Below are 16572 nucleotides of genomic sequence, written 5' to 3'. Positions count from 1 at the left end.
CAGTTGACTTCATGGATGGGCCAGCCCTTGTTTTTTTGCAGATCAGCAATTCTGTCAAGCAGTGGTCTTCAACTGAACTCAAACTGTGTGTTTCTCCTTGTGTGTGTCCAGGGCAACCAGCCCACAAAATCAGCCTCATATCAGTGCAGCTGTGTGAAGTGCCATCAGATTGAAATGACTTGTGTTTATTTTTTTTTTCCCCAGTGGCCTCTGCATTTGGGTGGTAACAGTTCTGTGGGCCCCGGTATCATATTTCAGAGAAGCTGGTCTGAGAATTTACACTGAGGACATCCCAGTTCAATAACTCATCCTTGGAACCATTATATCATACAAGTTTGCATGCCTTCTTCCCAACAGTGAGGTTGCAAAGAATAAACATCGGAGCCAACCAAATGCCAAGGCAGTAAATTTTGCTCTGAGTTTTAAAGGGCCACTGAGGGGTCATTCTTTTGAAGCTCCTGTGCTCTGCAGTCAAGACAAGCAGGCTGCAAAATGAAAAACCTGGTGGTTTGGCTGGTTTGCCTAGGCCTGCCAGATCCCTGGAGCCTTTCCTTGTGGGAGCTGATGGGCTGACAGAGGATTATGTCATTCTGCTCACTTAACCTGCTCCACACAGCAGCAAGTCAGCATTTTAACCTGAAAGAAGGAACTGGCAGGAGGAAAAAAAAATATGAAAAAGATCCTTTTCTCTCTTAGTATGTTTTAAGAGAAAAGAAACACAGACTTCCAGTATGGAAGCTGTAATTCCATCAAGAGCCCATGACAACACTAAGCAAACTTCTCAAATATCTGTCTTGCTAGATTAGCAGCCCTGATATCTCCAGACTAGATACAGATTTGTGGTGAAATTCTGTTACCTTCAACTTGTGGCAATGGCCAACTTCTAAAAAGAAGACACAATTAACATGATCAGTTCAGAATCCAAGAGAAAAATTAATTCAAGGGGAGTTTGGAAAGTCATTACACAGCTAGTGGCAGCAATTTTCAAATAAAATGAGAGGAGAAAAAAATGTTATTTGGCTATGTAGAATGTGATCCTAAACACACAGCATGAAAGTGAATTATATTATGTGAGTCGGACCACATCAAATTGTCCTTAGGGCTGGAATGCCAGTCATGAAGAGACCATCGAAAATGAAGTTTAATTTTAAAATTAGAAGTTCCCAGTTTAAGTTCTCCTGGAGGCTGCATTCATGACTCTCTCATCTTCAGAAATGAACCTAAGCATAATCTTGCTCAGACTGAAAGTCCATCTCATATTTTATCTTTAAAGAAGGCCATCAGGATTTCTTTGGAAGATCACAAACAGGGCATGAAAATGGCTATCATTCTGGATCGTTTGGCCCCAGTATCTGGTAGTCAGAGCTTTAATATCTCTCTGAATGTGTTCCATTTTAGCTACCATAGCTAAAAGTCATGAACAGACCCATTCTGAGTGAATGTATCTATATTGCGGAGATGTTGAACCACACAACCCAATTCTAACCAACTTTCTAATGCTAATGCAGTTATACCAATGGGGCATGTGCTGGATTCTGGGATGGGGGGGCAGTCACAGAGCCTGAGGTAAGAGTCACATTTGTTCCCTTACCTTAGGGCTGCGTTGTGGCTGCATGGGGTCTGGAAAGTTGGTCAGGGTTGGGCTGAAACTCATTGTGTTTACTCAAGAGTAAAAAGACACTCTGTGCATTCTTAGTGGTACTGACATGTTCCAGGTCTGATACCTGGAAATGAGAAAAGGTTTCAGGGGCTGTGGTGAAATTCTGAATTTAAAAAACCCTGATTTAAATATTGTGTCTGTTACAATTAGTGGTCCCAAATTTGTCCTGTCGATAATACTAAGCCTTATGTGGTTATAAACAGAAGTACGGAGCTGAGCATTTATGAACCCAGGGCCAGACTTACAAGCACAGTACAATGACTTCTAGGAAAGCAGCCCATTCATAATTAAACCTAGTTTTCAACAGACTAGCTTTGGGGAAGAGGGGAAGGGTTTATAAGATCTTGGAAAGTTATATTTGGAGACTATGTTTAATGCCTGCGCAACCCGCAGAAGGCTGCAACAACTTGTTTCTGCATTTTGTCAGTCTAAGCAGCCTAAGAAGATGCTGACAACAAAAGCTTATTTTTGACAGCTATGCAGAGGCCTCCTGAGGGGAGATAAATGGATGGAAGAGGCTGGCTTTCCCCTATTTACACACACACACATCCCGCACCAAACTCACTGGAGCCTAAAATATGTCCAGCTACAGGAACGTGTTTTCCTTTCTTAGTTTCTTTTTGGAGACATCCCCTGTAATTTCATTGGCACTGGCTAATAATCTTAATCAGAGGCACATGCATACAAAATGGAAACCTAACTTGGAATTCAGTGTTTGGTGCTTGCCTCTGACTGCTGCCGGAGATCTCCCACAATTCGGATTGCCAGGATAGAGTTGGGTGCACTGAAATCAGCTCCTGCAGTCCTTCTGCAGGGCCCTGTTGCTGTCCGTGACAGTGATGCCATTGTCCTTCTCAACCACATTAAAACTGAGCATGATGCTCAACATGAGAATTATATCCTCTTTGCTCTTTTACTGGTTCCCACTTTGTCCCTGAGGTCCAGTGCAAAGTTCATTGCAGGGTTGGCCCGACTGTGAGGCCAGCTGGAATACCTGCTTCAAGCAGCAGGTTGTGGGAGGTGACACACTGGCGGGGGGTGCCTCACACCCACCTGCCATCTCCCCCAACCTTCCTCTTAGCCAGTCGTTCAAGGTGATGGAGGAATAGGTGTTGTAAGAACAGTGCATGCTGCTTTGGGTGGCAGGAGGAATTTGGCCCTGCCTTGGGCACCAGATTAGTTTAGGCTGCCCCGGTCACATGCATCTGTTCTGCAGATAGGGTTGCCCCAGCTTTGTTTTCCATATTCTGCAGCCTTGAGGTGTGTGCCTCTGAGCATACGTGGAGCACCTTTCCTTTGTGTTAGGAATTATTTTCCTGTTGGGAAACAGATTTATGAGCAGAGTGTTCAGAGCAATTTCTCTTTCTGATAGAGGAGGGGTGTTGAACATGGAATAAGAATGCCTGTGAGTGACAGCACAATCCTATGCATTCCTTCCCAGGACGTGTGGGATTGCAGTGTGCATCGGCAAAAATTTGCACCACTGATGCAAAGTGTATCTGCCAAGACTCAAAAACACACACCTTCTAGAAAGGAGGAAAAGAACCATGGAAAACTCCCTCACACATCCCCCCACCCTGTTTTACACCCTCCTGTTTTGACAGCTAGTCAGGCAGATGAAACTGTAACCAGCCAGAAACCCTATTTACAGGAGTTTTGTATTGTGCTGTTACTGCTGCATCCTGTATTGAGAGACCACAGCTTGCAGTTCCAGTGTTTGTATTCACTTTACAACAGCAGCCATTTGCTTCCTGGTTCAGTGCCTTGCAATCCGCCACAGGGGTCTTTTACTTGGCCATTTATATACAGTGCTCCTGCACTGAAGCAGGAGCTGTTACACTCCCCTTTAAAAGCTGGATTCCATTTTGCAGCACCAGCTTTGTTTGTGCTGCAAGATAGACACAACCTTTCAGTGGATGCCATGGTTGTAAAGCGCTTGCCACCTTATCCATGCGCTGCAGAGAAACAAAGAGTGCAATCCCGTTATTCCAATTTACTCAGGAATAAGCCCAGTGAATCGTCTGCATGGAACCAAGTTTCATTCATCATGCTATCTAAAGTGAAGTTTTTAGAGGCTTTTGGGCTGAATACCAGCATTATCTCAGATTAGAACATACCTGTACTGTTATACTCTTCTCCCTTTCTCTAAGCTGGCACTGATCATCGCCTTAGTAAAGCAAATGTAGGATTTGTCTATGCACATAAATCATAGATGGCTGAATCAGCAAGGTATGTTTTAAATTATCTACAAAGTCTGGGCATTACTGAGAATTCCTCTAGGATGTCAGTTTAGTTATTAGTAGCCACCTCTTTTTCCCACTCCCCCCCCCCCACCAAAGAGCTCAAGGCAGTACACATGGTTCTCCCCAGCTACCCTCCTTCACCTCCAAACACCCCTATGGGGTGAGTTAAATTGAGAGATAATGATTGGTCAAAGGTCACCCTTTGAGCTTCATCACTGACAGGGGATTCAAACCCAGATCTCCCAGAACCTAGTCTAACCACACACACTCACTAATAATATCTAATTATAATATTTGACATAGTGGCTAAGAGACTGAGGACCAAATCCTATCCAATTTTCCAGTGCCAGTGCAGCTGTGACAATGGGGCACGCTCTGCATCCTGTGGTGGGGAGGCCGTCACAGAGGCCTCCTCAAGATAAGGGAACATTTGTCCTTTACCTTGGGGCTGCATTGCGGCTGCACCAATACTGGAAAGTTGGATAGTTTTGGGCTCTGAGCTGTGAATGAGGTCTTCTTTGGGTCAAATCTCACTTCTGCCACAAACTCACTTGATGTTCTGAGGTCAGCCATTCTCCCACCACCTCACTTGTCATCTTTTGAAGTATAGGGATAATATTTACAGGTTTGTCTTAAGCACAACATCAAGGTAATACATGTTGAGTATTATAATACAAATGTTCTTATTATAAACTGAGCTGCCTGATTATTTACAAGTTGAAGGGCTGGCTGGATTGGATATTGAATAGAGCTGCAAGAGAATCAACAACCCCACCCAAGATCAACAGTTCTTGACTCACTTTCATTCAACCTGGGATGAGCTAGAAAGATAGCAAGGCCATCATCTCTAGTGAGGGGAGATCACAATTCCATAGAATGATGTGCAGATTTCTATCTGCACATAGAAAACCCCCAAGGTGATCAGCAATGGAGAATTCATGGTACCTGTAAATAGGAGTTGCTTTTGCAGGGTAACAACCATTGAATAGCAGTTGCTCAATTTTGATTCTCAGAAGACTTAAAACATTCCGGAGTTTGTTTCATGAAGAAATAGAAAATGCATTCCAGCACTGACCCCAGCTGATTCACAAGCAAGTCAGCTTAGCCATGCAGCAAGTGTCGTTTTTCAGGCTGCTTTTCCAATCTTTTGCCAGTAAGGCTGTATCTCTGGCTTTGCTCGAAGGTGGGGGAAGGAGTTAACAGGGGCAGTCCAATCCAATCTGCCACCGGAAATATATTCCGCCATTGATCTGCCTCCACCAGCATGGTCAGGAGTGACTACATGGTTCAATAAAAAGTGTGGCCTTTTGGGCCTCTGGACAGTGGCGTAGCTAAGGGGGTGCAGGGGGTAGCAGTTTCACCGGACATCAAGCTTTAAGGGGCAACAAGCTGAGCTTGACACTAGTAACCAAAATTTTGAAAATCTTGGTATGTATGAATAATACCATCATATATCATTGGAAAGGTAATTTAATGCTGAATGCACAACTGCCTTATGGAACAAAAAGTGGATTTTCTTAACTCAAAACCAACCTATGAGACTGATTGTTCTAAGAGCCAATGACATGTTATTATGTTATTGACATGTTGCAATGTCATGTTATCATGATACAGCATGAAACCAACAAGGTGTTGATATGAGTCAGCTCACATTTCCATGTATCATAATACAGTTACCCCTGCTAACTGGGTAAAAGGCACTGTTTCAAGTGATGCTCCTGTTATATTTAGCTATAACTGTACCCTGTGCATGCCAGATCTCATCTGATCTCAGAAGCTAAGCAAGGTCAGGCCTGGTTAGTACTTGGATGGGAGACCGCCTGGGAATCCTGGGTGCTGTAGGCTTATACCATAGTCTTTTTAGACTGAAGGTTGCCAACCAGCCAACTGTCCCTCTTCACCCTAGCACAGTGTCTCAAACCAATCAGGGGCACACTTTTTATTTATTTACTTAATTAAATTTGATTTTGTATGGGGGGGCTACAAATCTTCTTTGACCCCAGGTAGCAGATAGATGCCTTAGCTATGCCACTGACTGGGGGGAGGCAGGAGAGCAAGTGGGTGGCGAGCTGCTGGGGGGAGGAGGTGGGTTCCTCCCAATTTTCACTTTTTAAAAAGCCCAGGCATGACATCACTTCCAGTTGTGACTTCACTTCCAGGGCAACACTTTGAGGTTGGCACCAGGCTACACGATCATTAGCTATGCCATAGCCTCTGGATCTGTACCTTTAGTCCTATGAAATAGACATGTCACTGGTCAACCCCTTTGCGCTCCGGCCAAGCATGTAGTACTCAGTACATGCGTTTAGATGAGTGTCTTCTGCACACCTTAAATTAAACAGAAATTAACAAGAATAAAATATGGACCGTGTAGCAGAAGGGCAATGGAGGAGGCAGCAACCCTTCTCATAAGCACTAAGGATCACAGGGAAAGCAGTGCTGGAGAAGACCCCATCCCCTTCCCACGCCTTTTCTAAGGACAGCATGCAAGAGGGGATGAGGCAACAGCCAGGTGGGCAGCCAGGCAGGTGGTGGGCTGAGAAAGGTTGTGAGTGAATATGAGGTGTGGGGTCCTGGGGTGGGATAAAGAGTTTCAGCCAATTCGGGATGCTAAGTGTGTGCACTGGTACTTTAAGAGCGCAATCCTAAAGGTGCGCTCGGCTGGTGCTAGTCCATTGCACCAACCTGGGAGGGTCGCAAACATGCCATAAAGCACAGGTCAGCTGGGCCAGCGCAAGGACATGTGCTGGCCTGCGGAGGCTGCATCCAGCCTCCGTAATGCCAAACCGGGTAAGTCCGCACCAGCCAAGTTCGGCCAGCACGGGGGTCTGGGGGTCAAGGGGAGGGAGGAGGCAGGGAAGAGGCGTTTCAGGTGGGGGAGGGCAGGCCCTGGGCCTATGGGCAGGTGGCAGGAGAGCGGGAGGTGGGGCCAGGACCGGGCACTTGTTCCTGGGCTGCTCGAATTTGTGCCATCTCTTGAGGTGGTGCAGATCCAAGTAGACCCAATGGGGCTGCTGCAGCTCTCCCTGAAAGCGTTTCCCTTTGCCCAGGGCTGAGCCACTTGCAGCCTGAAACTTGTGCTGGATACAGGGCAGGCCTGTCGGCCTCCCAGTTCCAGCAAAAGTTAGGGCTGCGCTGTAATTGACATTTGATAAAGCTAGTGACAATTCAGAGCCTGGTCATGCAATTTCATTGCTACAGTGAAGAGGTCTGGCCTATTAGCTGCATAGATGGAAGGCACACACCCTGCCTTGGAGCCGTATGTCACTCTGGATTCTTTGGAAGGGGAAATGGGACGTAAGTGTGGCAGACAGATTGATAAGTAAACAGAGCCGGTTTACCCTTTTCTCCCTTAGACTACAACAACCAACATTGTCACTTCAGCTCAATGTGGCTTCAATGAGGTGCACTGCCAAATGCAGGAAGCCTGGTTTTGCCAAGGCACCATCTGGCCAGCGCCTCTGTCTCCACACTCCTAAACTGTAGCAGAGAGATAATTGATTGCTGCCGTGCCCCAACCTGTCCCTATCCATGACATATCCCCTTTATTATATCCGTGTGTCCCAGCTGAAACTGCGAAGCCAAAAGAGGACACTCTGAGTGGTTATACTGAGACAGCTATGCACATGGGCATAGCTTTGGGGGAGGTGGCATGCTTGGGCATTTGCCAGGGCCCCAAGGCTGGCAGAGGGCCAACAGACACAACCACACTGCCATTCTCATTTTGCCTATGGAAGGTTGGGTGCACAGTGAAAAAACTGTGAGTGTGTGTGTCCCAGATTTGAAGGCTAAGGGACCCACTCAGGATGCTTTCTCTGAGAACTCCCCAAAATCCTGAGGCCAACATTTGCTGTACAAAAGCTTCAGAACATACGCATAACTTGAGCAACAGTGAGAGGTAACATTTAAAGGCAGTCCTCGTTAGCCCAAGCAGAGCAAAGTGACTGATTGGGATAGGCTGCTTTATGTAGGATTCCAAGGCTGGGGTTTTGGAAGGGATTCAGCTTTTGACAGAAGATCTAATCTATAGCAGGTGTGCTCTTTCCTTCTGCCCCTCAGCCTGCCAAGAAAACAGCCGGTGCAGGGACCCCCCAGGGATATTGGTATATGAGTTAATTCCCTTCCAGTGCAGAGCGTGCCAGTCTGAATACTCAGAAGATGTTGTTAATTATGATGAGGCAAGCACACAAGATGGCACGGTCCTCTCCAAGTGGAGGACGATTCAACATTGTGACAATGCAGCACGGCCAGGGTTGTCCGTATGTGGAGCTTTTGCAGGATTTCAGAAAAAGCGCAGAACGGGAAATTGGGTTCAGAATTCAGCTTCCTGAGCACCTCAGCGTTTATTTAGGAAATAGCAAGTTTCCAGCCCTTATGGCTGTGAAGCTATGCTGATACGTTGCCACGCCTGCTAAAATCTCAGAAGCCAGAGGGGTGGCTGAAGAAGTCTTCCAGTGATTTAGGGCACAGCTTCAGACCCTTCGGCTCAGCATAGATAGTAGAACACATTCCCTGTATGCAGAAGGTCTCATTTTTTAGTTCCTTAATCTCCAGGTAGGACTTTGTCTGAGAACATGGGGAGCTGTACTCCAGAGCTCCCTGTATCCACAAAGCCCGAATGCATTATGTCCAGTAGCTGTCTCAATGATGCCAAATAGGAGAAATTGTGTCTGTTTCAGTTGCCTGGATTAAAGATCTTCAATGTTTGAGTCCTGAGTATGTATGGCCCTGAGACTAAGGCAAAGTTTCTGTTTAAAACAAGCAGATGGAATGTAGCTGGTGGGTCTAGCAAAAAATAGTACTAGAGGCCTATCCTATCATCTCCCCCCCCTGCTGATGCAGCTGGACCAAAAAGGCACAAACTATATCCAGTGGAGGGGGGGGGGTGTCAGGAGACTTGGGAGGAGAAATTATTTCCCTTTACCCCTCTGTAAGCCTCCCACTAACCAATGAGTCTCCTTGGACCTGCACCAGCTCTTTAGCTGGCAAAGGTCCAAGAAGAAGAAAGGGGCAGTGAGGGGATAACATCCAGCATGCATCATTGCCATTTAGAAATGGGTAATATCAGAATGCCAATGCAAGGGAGGGCACTAGGATGAGGTCTCTTGTTATCTGGTGTGCTCCTTGGGGCATTTGGTGGGCTGCTGTGAGATACAGGAAGCTGGACTAGATGGGCCCATGGCCTGATCCAGTGGGGCTGTTCTTATGTTCTTATTGCCTCTGGATCCATGCTTTCCCGCTGCTTCCCCCCATTCCTCTCCCCTCCCTGCACAGTTTCACCCCCTTCCCACCCCCATCTCTACCACTGCCTTACCTGGTCCAGTGGGCCTGGCAGTGTCCGGTACTGGAGTTGTGGGGCTGCTGCCTCTTGTAGCAACGTGAGCAAAATGCCCCCCCCTCCCCATTTTCATCTGCAGAACTCACTTCTACTGTCATAATGGGCTCCACAGAACACCCAATCCTAGATAGGGACTGTTAATTTATTAAAAGCATGCAGAGCAGACTTGACTCATTTCAAACACCCTTGAGGAGCGCCTTAGAGAATTAGGTGGCAAATGGAATCCCAGATTCAATGGCCTTTGCCATGAAGATGCTGCAGTCAACAGACCAGACCCATTGATTTTAAGTGACCTGCAATGGAGTAAATCGGTGATAGGGTTCTAAACCACAGAAATCACACATTGTGGCTCAGATAGTTATGCAGTATGGTGAGTTCTGCATAGGTGAGAGATGCACATTTTAAAAACACAATCACTTCAGAAATTTGTGGTGTTCATATTCCCACCTACCTTTCCACACTTTGCTTTTGTACTTAGGAAGTCCTGCATATCTTCCATGACATTCCAGTCCATGGCTGAAGATTCCAGGGTAAGCTGTGGAACATTCCCTCACTTTATAAGAACAACAGCCAAGGCCTGGTAGGGGGCAACCTTTGCTTTGTCTCACGTCAGATGGCCATGCCAGAACATGCCCAGTGCTCCCCTAGCAATGTGTAGCTACACATTGTGAGAAAAGATTAGCTATTGTTGTAAAGCGGTCCTTAAGGAAAGTGGGTCCACTGTTTCTGATTGCTCAGTGAACAACGCTTGATAAGCTACCAAGGAATCCCTGGGTTCCTCACAGCACAGTTTGAAGGCTGCTGTGACAGAGCATACATGCGTTGAGCAGGCAAAGACTGCATTTATTTTCCCATATATTTGTGCTTAAGTGATCAAATGTTCCTGGAAAGAGACCATGATAGGGTCATTAACACGTTTAAATTTGCTTTTCAGTGGAGCATATTGGCTGACAATATCCCCCACTATTGGGTGAGCATGTTCTTGTTCTCACCACCAAGCCACAGCTACACACACGACCTGTAAAGCAATTACTGTAACTGGGACATATAATTTTATTTAAGCCTTTGTGACATTTTAAATTAAAAAGACTTTAGAGCTTTTTTGTCCCATCCCCCCCCCCCTTGGCTTGGTATTTGATTACACTTTAGATAATGCACCCGTGTGGACTCTGGCAAATGGTCAGTGCGCCAAATACATGAACTAGTCCCCCAAAAGGGCTTTTGTCAGATTTGTTTTGAATGAAAGACACTGTTTCAGAGCAAATTTCCTCTTTAGAATGAAAATACAACTTCTGCCAAAAGTCAGACAGCTGAAGAATAACACACCACCCAAACCACCGTGTGCGACATTTTCACACTCCCTTCAATGTTCGGGCTTACGCTCTTGTAGTATAGAGAGCAACTGAACTCTCTGTGAACCATTTAAAAGCCCTGATTGAAATTAAATGTGCTGTAAATTATGTGTTTCCTGTTTGAATAACACTGTGACTGATTTGTTCTCTTATTTAAAGTAAGTTTTTACTCAGATTTAATTTGTCACTTCATTAATGCAGCTCCTAATTTACACCAAGAGTGTAGATTTCCCCCCCCCCCTCCTTTGGGAGAAGGGACATGGTTCACCAATTCCTCTTGGTCTTCATTTTCAAACCAATCGGATTGCCTTCTCAGGTTGGCAATAGAAGACTGGGCAACCACAGGGGTAACCATTTAAGCTATCTTCTCAGTGTAGCTGTGGTAAGGAGGAGGCCACATGACTACAATCCTGCTCTATCCAGATGCAGCTACTCGACAGTCTGGCAAAGCATGGTGGGTGCAGCTGGTAATGGTGGCCTAGGAGATGACCAAAGGCATCAGGTTAGTCTGTATCCACTCCTCATAGTCACTGAGTCACTCAATAAGTGGCTCTCCGAGCACTGTGGGCATCCCTTTCTGCCTTCTCAAGCAGAGTGGGCCTAGCCTCCCAGCACCTAAACTGGCACACCCAATGACACTCCATTGCTGAGTGATGTGCGGACCATTGACATTCCTTGTCCCCCCAGATTCAAAAAGAAACAGAGCAGAATTGTGGAGGAGAGGACAGTGGTGTGCTAGAGCATCTCTTGCACACTTCCTTGAATCCAGGGAGCAAAAGGAGGTGAAGGTGCACAAGTAGAAGTTAGTGACCCTCAGTCAACCTGCCATCTGAGGCAATCAGCTCACTGGCCTCGTGAACGAACTGGTTCTGTTCTGACATTTGTGAGGGTGATGGAACCTTGTGCTGTACCTCTACTATTTTGTAAATTTTATGGTCCCCCTTGCCTATGTACTCTACCACTATGGGGTCGCGTCTGCTGACTTATCCTGTATTAAGGAAACTGCAACCTAATTGCAGTTTAGGAAAACGATAGGAGATATGCTATGCTGTGCATACATCCTGTCGCTGTCTTCCCCTCCATACCCACACAGCTACTCCACAAACGACAGAAGCAGAGATAAGCTTCTCTGCAGGCAGTACGTACATGGTAATGCTGACATTACATTAAACTATGGTGAGGTAGGTTCCAGCAGCAGCAGATTGTCGGGGGGACAAAAACATGACAAATTTGGGGTCTCCCTCACCTTGAATCAGCATTGCTGCCCTGCAGCCTGCCAGGGATACAAACCACATCGCTCTGCTTCCCTTCCACTAAAGAGAGTGGAAAGTGGAACATCCACCTCCTTGCCATGCGCTTGGTGCAGGTTCTCAGTTTGATTTTCAGAGACTGCAAGAAAGAAGAAACTCCCTCACTTGCATGGTTGCGTAAATAAAACTGGAAGACCCACACTTGTACATTTGAAGAACTGCACCAGAGAGGTTCTTTCTTTCTTTCTTTCTTTCTTTCTTTCTTTCTTTCTTTCTTTCTTTCTTAATAGCGCAAAGATGACAGCAGCAGACCCAAGGCTGACAACCTCAGGTGTCTTGGCCAGGTGGGTCACACCGCCCTGAGACCAGACCACCTTCTCCACCCCCTGTGTAAAATTCTTGCTGAACAGAGGCTGAGTGAGAGGGTCTGGGACTTCAGTGCCTTTCCTATATGTGAGGTTTTGGGTTTTTTTTTAATGTAATATGGGGCAGAGATTTCAAATCATATTTCAAACAAGGCAAAAGTTTTTGTATGACGTGTTGTAACATGATGTATCATCAATGTATTGGATTGAAAATGATATGCAGTGAACGCTATCCAGTTGCAGAATCCAATTCTATCTAAGCCTCCTTACTAATGCAACTGTGCCACCAGAGTGCACACTGCATCCTGCAGGGGGGAGCAGTCCCAGAGGTCTCCTCTGAGTGAGGGAGCACTTGTTCCCTTGTCATCAGAATGGCTGGTTGGCAACCTTCAGCCTCAAAAGACTATGGTATAAGCCTACAGCACCCAGTATTCCCAGGAGGTCTCCCATCCAAGTACTAACCAGGCCTGACCCTGCTTAGCTTCCGAGATCAGACAAGATCATAAGTGTCTGTTGAGGTCTGAAACCTAAGAAATCCCTCAGGTCTTGTGCACAGGAGAAAAGATACAGGCACTGTATCTGATGTAGCCTGTGAATGTTTAATTCTGTTGAGCTCCATGTATCTAAGTGGCAGGTGATACTGAGTGCTAACCCTGTGCACCTGAGTTTGGGCGTGGCTAATGTATAAAGCAAGCCTGCATACAAACGCTGGGGGGGTGCGCATAGGAGAGATGTGTGTTGCTGTCTGCTAAGTTGCTGTATATATCGCCTGTAAATATACCTTGGTGGTGGAACCCAGCCTTTTTGTTTGGCATGGTTATTTGCAACTGAAGAGCCTCCTGTGGGACAGCCTTGAGCATCGGCTTCAAGTTTCTGCTGCGCAGCCGTTTGCATTGCTCTGCTGGAAACTCCTACACTCCACAACAGTGTCTGCTGTTCCAATGGGATTACTGAAACCTGTGCCAGTGATTTTGCTGGTGCAAGTCTAGTGGACTCAGGAAGGCAGATCAAAGCTGGGAAGGGGTTATTATTGTTGGCAGCAGTGCTGCCACTACAACTGCCCCCAATCCACTCCCTTCCATCCAGGTTGGGAGATAGAAGCCAACAGAAGCACCCCCTCAATCAGCAATCTGCCCATATGCCCATCTTCCCCCCCCTTAAAGTGACTGAGCAGGCTCCAGCAAGGCAATCAGGGAAGGAGATAAGAGAGCAAAGGGAGGAGATAGAAGTCAATACTGTCCCTTTATGTGGCAGGAACCTTTTTCAGCTGTGAAGCTTACAGTACTTTCCACATAACTTTGGCAGTAATGTTCTAATGCAAGGTTATATTTTCAGCATTTTAATTTGGTTGCCTCAGTTGGGACAGGGCCTTTTTAGTGGCAGCACTACAACTGTGGAATTCTGCCCCCCCCCCCCCCAAATATCAGTCTGGCTCTTTATTTGTTCATCTTTGAGCAGAAGGTGACAATTGTTGTTTCAGCAAAAGCAACAAATGGCCTAATAGTGCCTTAAAGACTAACCAATTTGTTATGTATTTACTCCTGTTTCAGGGTCCAATCTTATCCAACTTTCCAGCACTGATACAGCTGTGCCAATGGAGGGTATGCTGCACCCTGGGGCCTAACAAAATGCAGGACAAGCCAACTATGAAATAGGAGATCTATAAGTAGGAACTATCACACGTTTCATATTTCCTTCAATTTTTTTAATGCTTTTACTAATTAGCAGCTTCATGCACCTGCTTTAAAGATCATGGAAGCAAGCAGCTCTCAGAGAGAGAGAGAGAGAGAGAGAGAGAGAGAGATCAGCCCTTTCCTCCATTGTGCTTTCCTGATTTAAATTCCCCTCTAGCTACTACTAGTTCCAGGGGAGGGAGGGTTTCTGTACCTATCTTTTTCTTCTCCATGGTTAATATTATTGGCAGGGGTGATTTAAGGAAAAGACCATGCTAGGAAAGTGTCCAATGCGAGCTCTCTCTCTCTCTCTCTCTCAATACCACTTCCCCAGTTTTCAAAGCAGCCAGCTACACTGGCTTGCTAATTCATTTATAAAAAATTCAAAAACAGAAACCCCCAAATCCATGGAAAACCATAATGCCACAACTCCCATGCCACCCTTCGTGTGATCCCAAAAAGTCTTCATGAAAAAGTGAACCTTAAGACCATGCAAACTATAGCATTGTGTTTGCATGTACACATCTGCAATACAAGGATTCTGCCTTGCTTAGCTGGTGGATTGCAATCTATTCATATTAAGGTTTGGTCTGATCAGCTGAGATATAAAATATACATGAAACGTCACCTCCACTAACAAGATCACCGTCATAACTGCCAACTCCAAAATGGGTTTTTTGTCCTTCAGTGGAACCTTTCATAACAATTTCTTTTGGCCATTTCTTTTAAAAGATGAATTCACCTGACTCTTGCACTTCCTTGCACTAGAAAGAAATGGGACCAGAATGGGGGTGGCAGTGGGAGGGGGGGCAGATGGAATTCTTAACTCAGTTGAAAAAAGACTTTCAGGGCAAACATATTACTGAGCACATTCCCCCTTCTTCCCTTTAATGAGCCAATTTGGTTAAAAGAATGCTTTAAGGAGTTCAGAAATGCTTTAAAAGCAGCAGGTCCTCTGGAATATATCCCAAGATGCGGCCAAGAGTGAAATTTTATAGCCCGTTGAAAAAATAAGATCCTATTATGGAAAGTCTGACACACCCTTAATTATAACAGCATGAGCAAATCCATTAAAATAAAATACATCAGAGACACAGAAGGGCTTTCTGTAATGTGGTGTCAGATCAATGCAATTGCTACGTGGTTTTCAGAGTTCCAGGAATCTTCTTCTCCTTGGCCTTCTTTTGGAGGCTGAAGAAATGATCATGGGACCAGAACAGGTTGAGAATGGCGACATTGTAGGTCAGCACAGGAAGCTGTTAAACATCAAAGAGGCATGTAGCTCAATGCGGAGGATTTGATCATAGAAAATGACAAGCTGGGTGATGCTATGGTGGGGATCTCTTCATCCACTTGTGTTGCAGATCCTCTTTAAATAAATGCACACTTGAAAGTCCAGTAATGAGCAAAGCAGGACACATTCCCTTCAGGTTCTGGATTGAGGCAAAACCGTTTTTCCCGTATTCCTCTTTGGGGCAAAGAACTGTCTTCTCATTCCTTTGCTATGTTAACTGTATTGAGAACTTTTTGTTTAAATGTGGTAGACAGTAGCATCCCTGGCGGCTGTGGCACCCTGAGCAGCAATGGTGTAATGTCATGAGACATCATGCAGTGTAATGACATCACATGATGCCACTTCCGGGGAAGTGCCAGGAGCACAGCTGCAGCTGTGAACGCCCAGGTGGCAGGTACTTCCAATGCTCTGTGACTTGGGAAGCAACTTGACCGCAAGTGCACTCACAGCAATGCACTGCAAATAACACCATGGGCTTATGCCCTGGCTTGTCATAACCTGGGCACACTACTAGTGGCAGATATTCTAAATAAATAAGTGAAGCATTAATTTATTAATTCAGCAACGTTGCTGCGTAGGCTGGATGGTTGACATTGGATGAATTGCAGGGAGGGCAAATGTATTATAGGTTGGTTTGAACACTACTTTAACACCCACCCACCCACCCCCACACACACCGACTCCCCAAGTGATTAAGGATGTGCACATTCATGGCATGTGGCACATGACCTGGGTTCTCATGGTTAGTTAAAGTTTCTTTAGTCACATGGGGAATAGCTTGGATGAACCGGCCTCTCCAATTGGCAATTTGGGAAATTGGTTTGGACAAAGGGCTGACACAACCATGAGGTGGGATGTAGCTACACCCCATATCTGCCCATTGCTTCCCCTGGCCCCATACCCACCAAGCCACTTCACCCTGCACTCTGATGCTCCTCTTGCTCTGAAAGCAAGCAAGAGAAGGATTGGGGCAGTGGTGACCCACCTCTTCCTCTGGCACTGCTTCCACAAGTAATCATAGCAGCAAGGAACCACCATGATCCTGTTCTGATCACCCCTTGTCCTTCTAGGGGAGTGATAAATCCAGGTTGCTCTATACCTGCTGCCTCCTTCTTGACCACCTGGGAGCAATTCCAATAAACAAGCTGGATCAGCATGCTGGGGGCAGAAGAGGACTCTCTGCTTCTAGCATGCTACAGCCAGCCTGTTTGTTTAAAGAAGTGGCCAGACAGTAACCAAGAGGTGATGGAAATATGGAGGAGGAGGTAAGGGGGCAGGGCATTCTGGGCTTACATGCTGCCATTGTCCCCTCCTTGTCTACCCAGCCACTTCTTTAGTGGGGAGGGCATGCTCACGACCTAGCCTGCTCTGAAGAAATGGCTGTTTGGGCAAGGAAG

This window comes from Tiliqua scincoides, chromosome 1, assembly GCF_035046505.1.
Source record: "Tiliqua scincoides isolate rTilSci1 chromosome 1, rTilSci1.hap2, whole genome shotgun sequence".
Lineage (NCBI taxonomy): Eukaryota > Metazoa > Chordata > Lepidosauria > Squamata > Scincidae > Tiliqua > Tiliqua scincoides.
The sequence above is the reverse complement of the archived record's forward strand: the minus strand, read 5'-3'. Positions refer to the sequence as shown.